The 15,827-nt window shown below is 45.8% G+C and overlaps 1 long non-coding RNA gene across 1 annotated transcript; it reads right to left on the bottom strand.

The window, feature by feature from the left end:
- Window positions 1–1,808: 1,808 nt before the first annotated feature.
- LOC132374619 (uncharacterized) lies at window positions 1,809–15,558 on the bottom strand. Its single transcript, XR_009505696.1, has 3 exons — window positions 15,454–15,558; window positions 14,758–14,933; window positions 1,809–3,683 (listed from the first exon to the last, which is right to left on the bottom strand). It is a non-coding gene; the product is annotated as an uncharacterized LOC132374619 (long non-coding RNA).
- Between the last annotated feature and the right edge of the window lie 269 nt (window positions 15,559–15,827).

The raw sequence follows: 15,827 nt of genomic DNA on the forward strand, positions 1-15,827 counted from the left end.
CGCAGTGGTTGAGAATCTGCCTGCTAATGCAGGGGACACGGATTCGAGCCCTGGTCTGGGAAGATCCCACATGCCGCGGAGCGACTAGGCCCGTGAGCCACAACTACTGAGCCTGCGCGTCTGGAGCCTGTGCTCCGCAACAAGAGAGGCCGCGATGGTGAGAGGCCCGCGCACCGCGATGAAGAGTGGCCCCCGCTTGCCGCAACTGGAGAAAGCCCTCGCACAGAAACAAAGACCCAACACAGTCAAAAATAAATAAATAAAAATAAATTAAAAAAAAGAAAAAAGTCAAAAGAAACAGATCCAACATGGAATCACAATTGGCTCTTCCCTGTTACACATGTACTTTCTTAAGGGTTCTTCCTTCCTTTTTAGTGGCTGGTGGGAGCAGGGGTACTTTGGCTCCTCTTCTGGTTTTATGAAAATCTGACAGAAACGTGAATTTCAATCGTATTCTCAGGGGCTGAGCACGAGGGACCAGTACGGTATCCTGAGTTTGGATGCAGCCTGTGGCTAGAGCTGCTTTCAAAAAGATGGGGTGGCCAATGAAACCAAGCAGGACCCTGTGGAGCTCCTGGGAACAAAAGCCTTTCTGTGTCCCCCCATTTCTTGATTACAGGAAATAGGCTTCATTCAGCCTTCAAGACCTTCCTTGAGTTGCAAGCGGCAGGTTCAAACAGTTGCTAATTAAGGAAGGGAGGGGAGGCAGAGACAGGGCAGGAACAGTCAAGAAACAATAGTGCAGCCCTGGGGCAAGGTCCTGGTTCCCCCTCAAGGGATACACACAACAATATCCTTGAGCTGTTTTGCAGATACTGAAGCCCCCCCCAGGGAGGAGAAGTTAATCGTATGCTGCCCACCAGCACGGTAGACCCCAGACCAGTTGGAACCAGAGGGTTGATGATGCTGACTCCCACTTACCTCACCACCAACCAATCAGAAGAATGTCCACAGGCTGATCACACCCTTTTTGAAGCATTGCTATAAAACTTCTCACTACCCTGTCCAGGTTGGGGCACACAGTTTTGAGGGCATTAGCTCTGTGTGGACCCCTTTGCCTGGCAAAGCAGTAAAGCTATTCTTTTCTACTTTATGCATACCTCTGTCTCTTAGATTTAATTTGGTGTCGGGGTACAGAGACCAGATTCGGCTTCACCAAGGGCAAGGGTGGGTGGATTTAGATGGTAACATTTACCCCGTGTTCTCTGAGTCTTGTTGGAAATCCTATGACCTGCCAAGGACAAGGAGATGAGTCTAAAATCACCCAGTAGGTGGGAGTAGCTGGGTCTCCTTCAAGTCAAGTCAAGCCATGTGTGGGTTGCCTTCTTCCTAACACAGAGGAAGATATTATTTAGTCTTAGACTGACATCCTGTCCAGTTTCATCAGGTATTTTAGCCATAAAATCCCAAATCTGCAAGTGTTCCTGCCTGCACCTGCCGTTGTCTATCTAACCTTTACCTAAATGACCTCTGCTCTCCTGGATGCAAAGGTCTCTCCTTGTTACTTAAGTACTTGACCTTGCCGTGTTTGTTCTCATGTCGTTTAACCCTCTGTGCTCCCAGGTGTCTGAGCGCTCTGCCACTGTGCTTCAGGGCCCCACTGACTCTCTCCCAGAGATGCACATCTAGCTCCTGGGGAAGCTCCATCACACGCTGCAGACCTGGGACGCAGAGGCAGCTGGCGGGCATCCCACCCCTAACTCGGGGTTTGCACCGGTGCGCTGTATTTAAAGAGATACGCAGAAATAGTCAAACCGGAGATTACATGATCTCATATCTGTGTTTAGAATAAAATAATAAAGAAGGTGAACATTTATTAAATAAATTTTTATTGAACACCAACTTAGTTTCAGGAACATTTCAGGTACAGTGTCAAAGATAAAGACTCTTAAAAGTGTATTACGCACCCAGCACTAGTTGTATACCTTTACATGTATTTTCATTTCATTCTCATGCAAACCTTATGAGGTAGATACTATCACTAATATCCCCATTCTACATATGAGGAAACCCAGGGCCAGAGAGGTCAATTTGCCCAAAGTGGCACAGCTGCCACTGTGAGGGTGCGGGGATTTGAGCCCAGGCCGTCTGGCTCCAGCGCCTATGTCTAAACTCCATACACTATGGCCTTCACGTACTCAGCGGTTTCAGACTGGCTTCTTGACAGTGTTCACAAATGAGGGCTTGCTTTCCAGGCGGGATATTTCTTGAAGGTAATATGATCAGTCTCATACACGAAGCATTTACTTTTTAGTAACACTTATTACATACTAGTAACACATACCAGAATGAAGGTATGCTACATGATAGTAGAATTAATAGTTGGAATATAAAATTACCCTGTAATGAGATTTTATTGATTTTTTTGTTTTTCTATTTTCTTGTTTTAAATCTGGTCTTTCCCTTCCAGTTGTGAGTGCCCGTGGACACAACATTTTCTCTGAGCTGTTGCCATGTACAGCAGACAAACAACACCAGCTGCCATTTCTTGGGGGCTTGTATGTGGCTCTTGATAAACATTACCTTTTAAAATCCTTAAATCAGCCCTAAGTATTATTGTCCCCATTTTACAGATGAGGAAACGAAGGTTTACACACTGTTAACTGAGGCCCAGGGAGGGTACATCAGAGCTAATAAACGAGAAGGGGAGGATTCAAACCCTGGTCTCCCTGACCCCCTAGGCACGTGTAGATAAGCACAAAATAAGCTTCCCTGGGTGGAGACTTTGTGGTCCCTGGACATCAGGAGACCATGTTTGTGTCAGAGGACAGCATGTGAACACAGGCTTCTGGAATTCCATCAGCAAATGTAACCCCAGCTAAGTCCTGGGCACACCCTGAGTAACACTGTCAAAGATAGAAGTTTTGGGAGAGGAATTGGAAGGCAGGTCAGGATCCCTTCTTTAATAGCAGGTAAAAATTATTGAGATCTTTCTAACTCCTTTACATGTATTCTCATTCCATTCCACATAAAACCATATGTGGTGGGTACTGTGATTATCATTATGCCCATTCTGCCGATGGGAAACTGAGCTACGTGTGAATTTCTTAGTGAATAGCTATCTTTGGGCTGACTTGATAGTACACAGTGTGCCAGACATATTTGGTGGGCTGTGTAAAACAATTATGTCTTGGAACCAGCCATGCCTTGCAATTCCATTGAATTGTGCCATATTCATATGTCCAATTTCTCTCCTTAGACTCTTAGTCCCTTTGAGCAGGAGCCCTGTCTTCTGGGGCTCATGCCCTTCCCTTGGCTGGTCCAGGGCTGAACCACCATCCATCCTAAAATCTTTACTGTGTGCCAAGAGCATGAGAGTGGGTCTAGTTGTGGGTACACAGGCACAGAGCTCTGTGTGCTGAGCATGGAAATCTGGCTCACTTTTGAACCCAGGGCTCCCCTTTTCTCCCTTCCTGGAAGCATGAGAGTGTGATAACAAAATCAGAGTCGCTTTCTTAAGGGAAACGTTAGTAGGTAACTTCAGCCACAGATGAATCTCTTCTGTGTCTCCAAGGACTGGGCCTTGCCAGCCCTGCTGTAGCTGGTTGAAGGGGACCAAACCTCTCAGGAAGACGGACTTGGTTCCGTTTGACCAGCCAGAGCAGGGGGCAGCTCCTGTGGGAGTTGACTGCAGCCTCTAGGGTGAGGATTCTTGGTATGTCCCGAGCATCATTGGTCCAAGCCTGTGACAAAGACAGAGCCGGCGTTAGCATGAATCAGATCCCAAGAACTTGCCTTTCCTAGAATGTTCTCTCATAGGGTTTGTGAAAACCATATATAATTTGTATTTTGCATTGTATGACTTTTTTTTTCTTTGATCCTTATTCTTTTATCAGATATGAACATTGTGGAGAACTAACGTGATATAGAATTGTAGAATATGGAAAATAAAAATCTCCCACAATTTTCCCTCCTCCCATCTTCCAAAATAAATTTAACATTTTGGTGTATATTTTTTGAATATCTTACATTATAATTTTTAAAATAAATTAAATTTTATAATTTTTAATTCAAATACTGTACATTTATAAAAGAATGAATGTAATACATGTGTAAGTTATGATACCTAATGATGAAATCGATACTCACAAAACAACTGTTTACCTTAGAAAAAGAATTGGTGAAACCAATACTGTTGAAGCGTTCTGAATGCTTTTCGCAATTTATCTCTTTAGTTTCCCCTCAGAGGTAACTATTATTCTGAGCTCTTTTTTTCTTACAATTTAACTGTTCTTCTTTATGGTTTTTGCCATTTATGCATATATTCCTAAATAATATATTGCTTGTTTTTTAACATAATAGTATCATACCATAGGTATTCTTCTGTGACGGTATTTTCACTTAAAATGATATCTGTAAGATTTATCCAGATTTCATGGCAGCTATCATTTATTAATTTTCATTATTTTATCTTTTTCTCCTACATGAGTGTACTTCAATTTTGTTAGTCATTCTCCAGGTGATAGATATTGAGGTTGTTTGGTTTTCACAAATGGTCAGAATTGACTAAATGGTTGCCCCAGGGATGTGGGGAAATCTTTGACTCTTGTAGATGTTAAAGGAGAAGTCTGGGTGCAATGCGTAAGAAGTTGTATGTTGACTTTGGAAAGGGAAAGCAACACTTACCAGTCCCAAACATATGGGGGATGTTTGAGAGCTGGTAAAAGCTGCTCTTCAGGTGATTCTGATGCAGCTGAAGTTTGAGAACCACCGGATGAGCAGAGGTACCCACTGGTTCCTCTGTGTTTCTGGGAAAGTGCGGCCAAGGGGGCAGGGAGCTGATTAAGGAGGAGGTCTTCCCCAGCAAGGTGGCTTGGCTCTCGTCACCATGCATTTGAGCAGGTGGGGGAAGAGGTAAGGAGAAAGGATATTTTGAAGGATGCCGGGAATTTGCTCTTGGGAGTGGGCTTTGCCTGCCCTTTTATTTCCTCTCCCTGATGTGAAGAGAGTGTAATGGAATGCCAAGCGGGTGGCCTTGGAGTCACACTTACCTGGGTTCAGATCCCATTGATGTTCCCTGGCTCTCTTGCTTTTTGGAAGTTAAACCTCAGTTTCTGCCTCTGTACAGTGGGGGAGTGTACCTACTGCACCTACCTGTTGTAAGGCTTAGTGAAAACAAAGGAAAGGGGCCCAGGGGACACTTTCAGGGGTCGTGGGAAAGTCCTAGGGACAATTCCCACTGCTTTTAAGGCCCAGAGTTTCTCTCTCAACTCCAGCCTGTCCTTCACATTCTTCCCTTCCTTTGGCTGCAAGTATTTTCATTTGGTCTCTGAACCTGTGGAAACCACTGATTGGGAAAAGCAGAACTGGTTTACTCAGCCTAGCAGACCTCTGCCAGGTGGACCCCAGCTTGGGAGCACTGCCTGGAATAAATAAGACACCCCAGAAACCAAAGGGCTCAACAAGGCACCAGAGAAGTGGCTGGTGTGAGGGTGGTGGCGGGGAAGCAGGGGCCCCCGCCCACTGTGGCTGGGTTCTAGAACGGTTTGTGCACAGTGATACTGAAGCATCTTTCTTGTTCTGAATCCCCTCCTCCTTGGCCGGCATCCTGTAACTCTGCAGTCAAGTATCTCATCTTCACCCTCCGCCTCCTACCTGTGACACAGGTGTCTGGTGACTGCCGCTCAGGGCTCACCGGCTCTTCCTCTGGCTACCCTTGTCCTAGCCTAACCATCCTCCAGCTCCTCCTGGGGAGCAAGGGAGAAGGCAGCTGTGGGGGCAGAGGTCATCCGGGAGGAAAAAGTACTTGTGTCCAGCTCATCATTCAAGCCCCTGACGTTGCAATTTCTTTAACTCAGGACACTGGTCTTCATCACCTCTCCCCTCTTCTTCACTCACGTCCTGCCCCTCCCACACATCACGCCCCCAATTCCTGAGCAGGTGACATGAGATCAATCTCAGGGAAGGAAAAGGAAAACTATTATGGAGCAGGAGTGATTCAGAAAAGGGAAGGGTTGTCACTGGAAAGAAGCACAACTTTGAGGCATCTGCCCATTTTATAGGCTCAAAGACAAAGCAACGTTTGTGAAAGAAGAGCAATACTTCTCTTTGGGAGACAATATACCATAATATGCCCGTGTCAGAGACGTTATTCATTCATAGCACTACTATCTAAAGCAAGGGTTTCTCAACCTCGGCATATTGACACGCGGATAAGTCTCTGTTGTGGGTGCTTTCCTGTGCATTGTAGGGCATTTGGCAGCACCTCTGATCTGTGCCCACTTGATGCCAATAGAACCCCCTAGTTGTGACAACCAGGAATGTCCCTAGACATTGCCAAATGTGCCCTGAGGGGCAAAATCACCTCCGGTTGAGAACTGCTGATCTAAAGCTGTAGGTTTCTGTAGCTGCCCCATCTTTATAATTCTCCCACATTCTTCTAAGTTTTCCCCAGTTTTCAAGGAGTCCAGTTTGGCTGCCCTTGAAGGACATTAGGCAACGGCCTGGTGTCTGGAAGAGGTAGGTGGGTGATGTCATCTGTGTTGCTGCAGCCCGGAGAGGGGTCCAGCCTCTTGTGCTCTGGGTGCTGCCCCCTAGTGGGGATGGCATTCTTCATCGCTGGCCACTCAGCCTTCACCTGCTGTCTGCTGTGTAAACATGGCGGACCCTCCCTTCTTTCTTCCCTTTTCTTCTCATCCCAGGTTCTTGTTCTGTTGCTTCTCAGTTCCATTTTGCAGCCCTTTCCTGTGCATCTCAGCACACATCCATCAAATCCTGTGGTGTTTCCTCTTGTGGTTCTGCTTGAGAACTCGTAGTATAAATTTAGTGTGGTCCCAGCCGTCATGTCACACATCCTCACTGAGCAAGAAGGAAGCAGGGCTGCGGGATGCAGGAAGCCCTCCTGGGGCTGGGCATCAGTGAGGGAGGGAGACCCTTCTCAGAGCTGGGGTAGCTGATGGCCTTTCTCAGAGCTGGGGTAGCTGATGGCCTGAGCCTTGGGGGACCACAGCCTCCCCTCATGCTCGGGGTTTCCCTCCATACGTCCAACTCCTTCCTGGTGTGGGCTCAGGCCCTTTATGTCAGGGCTGGGAACATAGGGGTTCAGGGAAGAGGAGAGAAAGGAACTGAGCTAATTGGATGAGTGAATCACTATTTTAGCGCCTCAGACCTTTTCCACAAACGGCCTCAACCAGCACCGCTTGGCGATGGGGTTGGGACATGAAGAGGAAAAGACAGCAGAGCAGGGTCAGGGGGCTGGCTGTGTGACTAGTCTGCCGTCTCCTGAGCCTCACAGCACCTGCCAAGAGAGCCCTTGGAGATGCGCGAGCTGCCCTAGACACCGACGATTATGAAAGAAAGTGATAGAGCCAGGTATGAAGGCACTACGGTTCAGTTTGGTTGGTAGAAACATCTCATTTCAGGAGCAAACGGACAGAAGGAAGGAGCTTGGAGGGCGAGGGCTGATCCTGTGACACACCTTCAGGTGATGTGGCCTCTCCCTGCATGAGGAGCCAGGTCTGGGAGGCTGGCCACAGAGGGGACTCGGGGACCGCAATCAGTGTTCCTGACCCTTGGGCAGAAGGTGAAACCTCAGAAGGGAGAGAAGGGTGTGGGGGGCGGGGGGACCCCAGGCGGGATTCAGTGCCTCTCGCTTCCTCGGTGAGGGATGCCCACGGGCACAAGGCCGGGATGAGGAAGAGGGGGACCAGGTGCTCTGGGTGGGACCATGGGGCCGCGGAGAGGCGCTCGCCGAAACCACACACTTCCTTACATTCCATAGCAAAGTAATTCGTATGGGGATATAAAGAAGCATGTGACCTCGGGAAGCAGTCTTGGCCCCCGCCTGGCTTCCTCCATCGTCCAGATGCAGCCCCGCATCTCAGATGTGGGCCCCTCCCACTCTCCTCCTCCACTAGGTGGGAAAGCTCCCAGGACCTCATGCCATCCGTCCCATCATTCCCCGCCAAACCATCCTGTTGTGAGGCATGGCGGTGCTTTGGGGAGCGGGGTGGTCCAGTCCTTCCCCTACTGTTTGTTCAGAAATAAATGGCACCCAAGTTCCTCTGGCTTATTTTGGTGCAGTTACAATGCATCAAAACTTTTATTATTATTAATACTACTCATTAATTTGCCTTGGCTTTGTACAGCTCAATGTGATTCTTTTTTAATGTTTGGAATCCCATGAAGGAAAATTAAAAAAAAAAAGAAAAAAAGAAAAAGAAAAAAGGAGAGAGAGAGCATTCGACAGAGAATTACTCCGCACGTGCGCAGTGAACTACCCTGGCTTAGGACACGCCAGGCTCTCCTGTGCGTCCTGCTGTATGTCTGTCCTGGGTGCAGTTGAGGGGCGGCAGCTGCCACGCAGCATTCCAAGCACCATTGTTCATTGTGGGAAGGATCTTTTTGTTCGGCTTCTGCTCCCCGTTCCCCATCACCAGCCCTACGATGTGTGAGGCCCAAGCCTCAGGGAAGTGAGGGACGCTGGCAGTTGGGGAGCAACCCGGGGTCTGGACAGGCCACCCCTGGCTGGAGGGAGATGGGGTTTTCAGCTTCAGAGGATCTGATATTCTACCAGGAAGCAGGAAGGAAGCCAAGGGAAGAACTACGCCCCAAAGAAGGTTTGGGACTTACAGCACTGACGAGGGCAGTCAATGACATACAATAAAAGTAATAAAAATAAGAACAACATTTCTTTCAGGCATGACAAGGATGATTTTTGGTGCTTTGACAAATTCCTTGAATCCTCTCTGCTCTGTGAAATAGCCATTACTTTTATCTGGTTTTACAGATCAGTGTCGTAGAAATGAATTGGTTTACATATACGTAAATGGTAATCCTTTAAAAAAAAAACTAATCAGGTTGGAGGAACAGTCTTGGATCAACCCATGGAGATAGGCTTGGAAGGTGAGAGTTCAGAGGGAAGCAAGGGAAGAAAATGTCTATGGGTTTTATACTCTGTGAACATTTATTCTTCTGCAGCTCTGCCTCTGAGGTGCTGGTGATAGTGGTGGCTTATGAATCACACTTTTTCTCAGGAAAATAGGAAAATGTCCTAGGCACCCAAGTCAAAATCTTTCTGGCTGACCTCAGGAATCATCCAATAACTCATTTAATCCAATCCAAGGGCTATGTATCAGCTTCTGCTGTGAAAACACATTTGTCCCCCATAGTCAAGTGCAGGCTTAGTATGAGTGAGAATGTGGGGTTGATCTTCCGCCCCCAAGTTTGGGGGTGGTGGTCCATCAAAAACAGGGACTGGTGGGGAGGAGAAGCAGAGGGGCCAAGGAGAAGATGTAGCTGTGCCTTTGAGAAGATTAAAATGTCTCATCTCTTCCAGTGAACCAGAGAACTTAGAGCTGAGTACAGGTTCATTTTAACCGTTTAAATCTGTCACATCAAGATCTCCAAAGTGTGAGTTTCAGGTTTGCACAGATGAGAGAGACTGAGTTTTTTGGTCCCAAGAACTAGAAAGAGCCAGCTTTAAGGGACCCACCATTCATAAGCCAGCTGAGGTCCAGAAGGTGATTAATTCATGTAAGGATACAAAAGTAATTGATTTCCCAAGAAATGATGTGAGATAACCAAGACCGTGCTAACCCTCCCGTGAGACTGTCCCCAGCATTTGAGTGTGAATTATTTTGTCTTTTTGTCAAGCCCAACCTCATGTGGTCAAAAGATTACATAAAAGTTCACTTCAAAATTTGCATTAAAAAACCAACAATAAACTTTTAGTAAGTAATTACTTGATTGTTTTGAGTCTCATCTTACTTTCCCACGTCATCTAACTTAAGATGCTAGGAAGGAAATTCATGGAACAGATGAGGAAACGAAGTGAAAGGAAGGCTGGAAAAAAACAAAACAAAACAAACAGCTGCAGTAAAATCAAAATATTTCAGACCAGGCATAAATGAGAGGAAAAAATCTAGGATGGGAAGAGAAAGACAACTTTCTCTGAGTTTTGCACAGGGCAAGGGACATTGATACAGCAGTGTCCTGTGACTTTGGCTGGTGGTGTTAGTAGGAAGGATGGGGAGGTATGGTGTGTTAACTGGCCATGGGTGTGCTCTGTGATGTTGGTGAAATCACTACCCTTCTCTCCCTCATTCCTGTAGTGGTTGTGTAACCCCATCTGCCCATCACAGGGTGGGTTAAAGATTAATGAGATAACACATGTGGAGAGTCTTGAGTTTCTTAGGAGAACAGGTTGATGGCCATATAAAATGTCACTCAACATGTTATTGAAAACAAGATTTATTTTTCCCTGCTTCTGTCCTGTAGTCAGACAGTTGATCAGAAGCCTTAAATTTCCCTTGCTCTTGAGAATTAAGTTCCATTTAAAAGCATTCAGAACTTAAGTAACGGTTAAGGTAGCATCAAAACCATAAGCAGAAATTATAGTTCTTTCCTATTTCTTTCACCAAACAGTATTTGAACATAAATGTCTCAGATACAACATGACAGGGAAGTGAGGATGGTGATTTCCTATGAATGGTCCTCAGAAAGACTCCTGGGTTTGGGAAAAATCAAGGATGGTTTAAGACAGGGAAAGGTCTGAATGATAGACAATGTAATCGTCAAGATTATTGGTGGCAGAGGGGTATAGGGAGGAAGAGCATGGCTTGGCCATCTGTGCGTTCTGGCTCTGTGACCCTGAGCAAGCTACTTAACCTCTCTGAGCCTGTTTCCTCATCTGTAAAGTAACTATAATAATACTTATTCAATAGGAGGCTTCAATGAGATAGATTCATGTAAAGTGCCATGAACACAGTATCAGAAGTCTAATAAATGGTCTCTGTCACTCTTGTTACTATTATTTAATATATACTTAATATTAATTATTATTAATTAATATGGCAACTGAAACTACCCACACCATGGAGGTCCTTATATTCGACCTACTTTAAAGAGTTTCATTCACGTGACAGTTGTACAAGGGGTGGTTCTAAGATATTTGGGAAAGCTTAAATATTTTCAAAAATATGTCTTTCACAATTTTGGTTTCCCTTTTTTAAAAAACCCAATTTTTAATAATTGCATATGTTTGAAAAAGATTTGTTAAGGAAAGGAATTCGTCAGTATCATTTCTGACAAGAATCGATAGAGGTTCTGAATATCCAGGGCTCCAGTCTCATTGTCAGGACCTTTAGGAAAAGATATAAATGGTGAGATGCTCAGACTGTCCCCTTATTGACCACAAGGCCTTGCCCTCTGATGACAGAGCTGATCTTAGTTAGTCAGCCCTTTGCTGGATGAGGACAGGAAAGCAAGACTGAAGGAAAATCACCCCATCTCACTCTCTGAATTTCGAATATAGGCATCTTAGTTTTCCCTATCCCTTCTCTGCCCCATAGAAAGGCCTGATAATAGTTTCTTAAAGTGTAACCAAAATTTCATGCTTTTATGGAGATTAGGAGCGTTCTAGTGTCTGCAGGAGGAGCGGTCCACACAGACGCACCCACCTGGGAATCTGAGCACTTGTGACCTTCTGTACCAGTATGACTGCTGGTGTTCTTGGTGGCTGTCCATGAAACAGAAGCTGTTCTGGAGTTCACCGAGGCACAAGCCAAATTATTTGGGGCTTACCATCATCTGGCTGAGGAGGTAGAAAATAAAGCAGTGGCCCCTCCTTTTAAGGCAAGCCTGGGTAACGTGTTGGGATAGAACCTTATTTTTCCAAAGGCTCAGCCAGACACCTTGCTATTTTTAGAGGACTGCCCAGTTCTGAATGTTGATTCCAGCACGGGCATGAGTCCCATTTTAACTTCCCAGGGGCAGCTAAGAGCAAGGCCAGCTCCAAAAGCCCATCTTCTCTCCCTGTGGGCACCCTGCCACCTTTCTCGGAAGAGGTGAGTTTTGGTGGCATTTTAACATCACTGTTGTTCTTGCCCTGTTTTTCATCAGAGCTGGAGAGCTGAGCCCTGACTTGGGAGGCTGGGGCAAGGGGATGAGAGAGAGCCAACATTATACTAAGCCATTTACTTATTTACGCTTCCAGCCATTCTGTGAAGTACCTTTCATTACACAGGATGAAACGGACTCCAGCAGATTAGATAATTTGGAGGCATAGAGCGGTTAAGAAACTCGCCCAAATCACACAGCTGATAAATGTCTAACCTAGGACTTGAAGGACCTCTCTAACCCAAAACACACATTCATTTAATACGCTGTATATCCCAACCTAACCTGATCCTAGTGCCACAGAGGTGCTTATTAAACCCCTGTTCTCTACATCCCAGAGCCACAGAATTGGAATCTCCATGGGAATGGCCGGGTATCCACATTTTTAACTAGCACTTGTACGTGATTTCTATGCTCAGCAAATTTGGGAAAGAACAGATCTGGGAGAGCTGCTTTCAAACTTGAGTGAACGTTAGAATCTCAAGGGAGTTTGTCAAAATGCAGATTCTTCCGACTTGCCCTCAAAGCTGCTGAGAGAAGCCACGTGGGCCAGGAGTCAGGAATCTGCATTTTTGCAACTATTCCCAATTTATCCCATTGAAAGCGGGCAGAAGAATTTGAAAAACATTGACCTAATAAACAAGAAAGAGAGATGTGGATACTAAAGTAATGCAGTCATTAATACTGGAAAGGACTCCTTTCACAGCAGTCCGAGGAAAATTATTTAGTTTGGATTAAAGGAAGAATTTCTGCAAATATGATGACAAATGGGTGATCCCTTTCCATCACATGAACAGTTAACATATTAGTAACAGAAAGGGGAGCAGGCCCTGTGGTCCACACCCGGCCACTGATGTCTTATCTTTTCCATGTTCCCTATTCTCAGCTTCCACCTGGAATGTTCCTTCCCTTTGCCCATCTTCACTAGTTAAAAGTTCTCTTCTAAGTCTCAGTTCAAATGACACTTTCTCTACAAAGTTTTCTCCCAGTTGCCCCTCTTCCTCTTCTTTGTTTCTATTGTTTTTACCTGTCCTTGGGCACATGTCACATCTTACCCTGCTGTTGGAATCCTTATTACCTGTAATGCACACATTTCCTCAAAAAGAGGGCTGGGACCTGACTGCTTTGTTTTTGATTTCCCACATCACTCGGTGAAGGCCTTTTGCACAGTAAGGGTACAGCAGATAGAACCACCACCACTGCTATACTTACTGTGCGCAGGCATTGTTCTCAGTGCTGTAACAAGCAACTTATATTAAATATTCCTATTTTGCAGATGAAGGACACAAGACACTGACCCAGAGGTGGTTGTTTGTGGAAGGGTCTCTTTTAGAAGTGACATCCCTGTAGGCAACCAGAGTCCCACCTGTAAGGAGATCTGAGCTCTGTGTTAAAGGAAACAGCACTTTTAAAAAACCTTAACCTTCAAATTTGGTGTATCAAATTTCCCTGGAGGGCAGGCTAAAGCACAGAATGCCAGCCCCACCTCTGTAGTGTCTGATTCAGTAGGTCTGGAGTGGGATCAAGACTTGGCATTTCTAACAAGTTCCCAGGTGATTTTGATGCTGCTGGTCTGGGGACCACACATGGAGAACCATTGCTGTGGTTCAAGGTTTCTGATGCTGAACAATTCAAGGGCAAGGAATTGGCCCTTACATCCTGAGCTTCCTTAAAATGAGGAGGTGAGGAAAAAGGAGTAAAGCCACACAGAAGCCAGAAAGCTGTGAGCTCTGTTCAGGGGTGCAGTTGTAGGAGCTTTCACCAATGAGGGTGCAGACAGACAGGCAACACTTCAAAGAGAGGAGCCCGGTCTGTGAAGTTACTAAGTTACTAAGAGTTTTCAGCTTGAGGGGTTGTACACAACTGGAGACCATCCCTTTGGCTTCCAATCTTACCAGTAAACTTCAAATGGGGTTTGAGGAAGAATGGACATAAAATGATGTGAATATTTTTCTTGAGAAGGTAGCTCAGTAGGGGGTCCACTGACTCACTTGACCTCGTATCGTATTTGCAGAGGGATCATAATGATAATATAACACAATAATACAGAATATTGATAAAACTCTTTAGCTCCAAAATCTTTTACTTTTTTTTTTTTTAAGTGAACCTATTAGATTGAGTGAGGATTAAGAAATGCTTAAGATCCAGGGAACACGTTCGAGAATCTGGTTCTTGTCCTAGTTTTCCAAAGAAATACATTGCTCAGGGACTTCGTTTCTTAGTTTTTAAAAAAGATGTAACATTTCACATTGTCTTAGTGGGGACGTCTGTGGGGGTCATCAGAAGAAACTACTGCCATTCAGCAATTATTTGAGATAAATGACAGATTAGAAATAAATTCCTTTGTTTTGCTTTGAAGAAAATTTCAACATGCATTCAAAATATTTAACCAAGGCACTGAAAAAGCAAGCTGAAAGTTCAAGGTCAAGTGCTGTCCAAGTCTCATCCCTCACTCCCCAAACCCTAGCTCTTCTTTAGGTCATGGACCAGCCCCTAGGCGACGGTGAAATCTCTCCCCTCTTCATCGTCCCTCTGTCTTTTATACCCACCCTCCTCCTTCCCCTTTGCTTTTGCTTCAAGCCCCAGCACACAGAATCAAGTTCACTGTCAGGACCAGCCGACAAGTCATTCCCACACACCAATCATGCGGGCTGGGGTGATTTCTCTCCTCCACTTCCCCTTGCCTAGCTCTGCCTGATGGAGCTGGATCCCAGCGATGCTCCCCTGCCCGTGTGGGATGCAGACGTGAAGCTTCACCTGCTTCCGTAGACACTGAGGAGCTGGCTTCAGATGACAGAAGCAGGCTGCCCGCAGGGCTTCCCCAAAATGCACAAAGAGAGAAAGACAGATGGGCAAGGCAGGAACGGCCAGAGGACAGTTAGAGGAGAAAGCCCCACGTGGGAGCAGCTCAGTACATACCTGGGGAAAAGTTGCCGGCGGGTCCCTCCTCTGTGTGCCTTCTTCCCTGGCAGGCTTCAGCCCCGTGGAGGTGTTTAGAGCATGGATTTTTTTTTTTTTTTTTTTTCCTCCAGAGCTAGCAGTGTTGGCTTGCATTTCTATGCCTTGCTGTCAGAATTCTCTCAAGGAAACAGCAGCTGGTGAGAAATGTCAGTCAGAATCTTGGCCTAGTTTGGGGCCTTGAAGATTTTACAGAAAGTTAAAAAGGTTTCTGGGCCAGTGTCTCCTCTGGGTTTTCCCTCTCCTGCTTCTCACCTTTTCCATCTTGTTTTTTTTTTTTTTTTTTTTTATCATTTTTACCTCAGGAGCTAGCTGCTTCAATTGCCTGCCTCCGTCTTTCTGATGGAGACCTTTTGGGTCTGGCTATGGTGCTTCTCCCAGTCAGCCTAACCGCCTGGTGACTTTCTAACCATTTAGCCTGTCCTATGCACTTATTACTTATTTTGTCTCCTTACTACTTGCCTTTTCCTGTTTCCTTCCTTTCTTTTCACTCGTATCTTTTTAATCGCTATCCTTGTAATCACACACAGAGAAATCCTCTTTGTCTTTCCTTTGGGTGATTTCCCCATCCTGACCGTCCACCTTTTCTCCCTATTTGTGTCCAGTCCACTCATTTGTCCTTCATCCCTTTAGTTCTGTCCTTTTTTCTAGCTTTACCTCTCATTGTGCCCTGCCTAGATGGGACCTCCTCTGCTGCCCCCTCTCCTCTTGTTCCTCGGGGAGCCTCGTCCTCTGCCTTCTCTGCCTCTGCTCTCGAAAGGCCAGCCTCCTCCTTTTGTACCCTCCAGCCCTCTGCCCACCCCCAGCACTCTCTCCCACCTGTTTGTGTCTTTTAAGGGCCTTGGTCATGTCCATGCCTTCTGTCCACCTCAATCACTGAAGTGACGGGCCTCTGAAAGCTGTTAAATGACACCTCTTCAGCTGTCCCTTCGCAAGGAGAAATGCCCGTTGCTAAATCCTTTCTCAGATAGACCAATCTATAGTCATGCTTCCGTTTATGGAATACACTGAAATGATGCATCTATTATTTT

The sequence above is a fragment of the Balaenoptera ricei genome, chromosome 11, assembly GCF_028023285.1.
Source record: "Balaenoptera ricei isolate mBalRic1 chromosome 11, mBalRic1.hap2, whole genome shotgun sequence".
Taxonomy (NCBI): domain Eukaryota; kingdom Metazoa; phylum Chordata; class Mammalia; order Artiodactyla; family Balaenopteridae; genus Balaenoptera; species Balaenoptera ricei.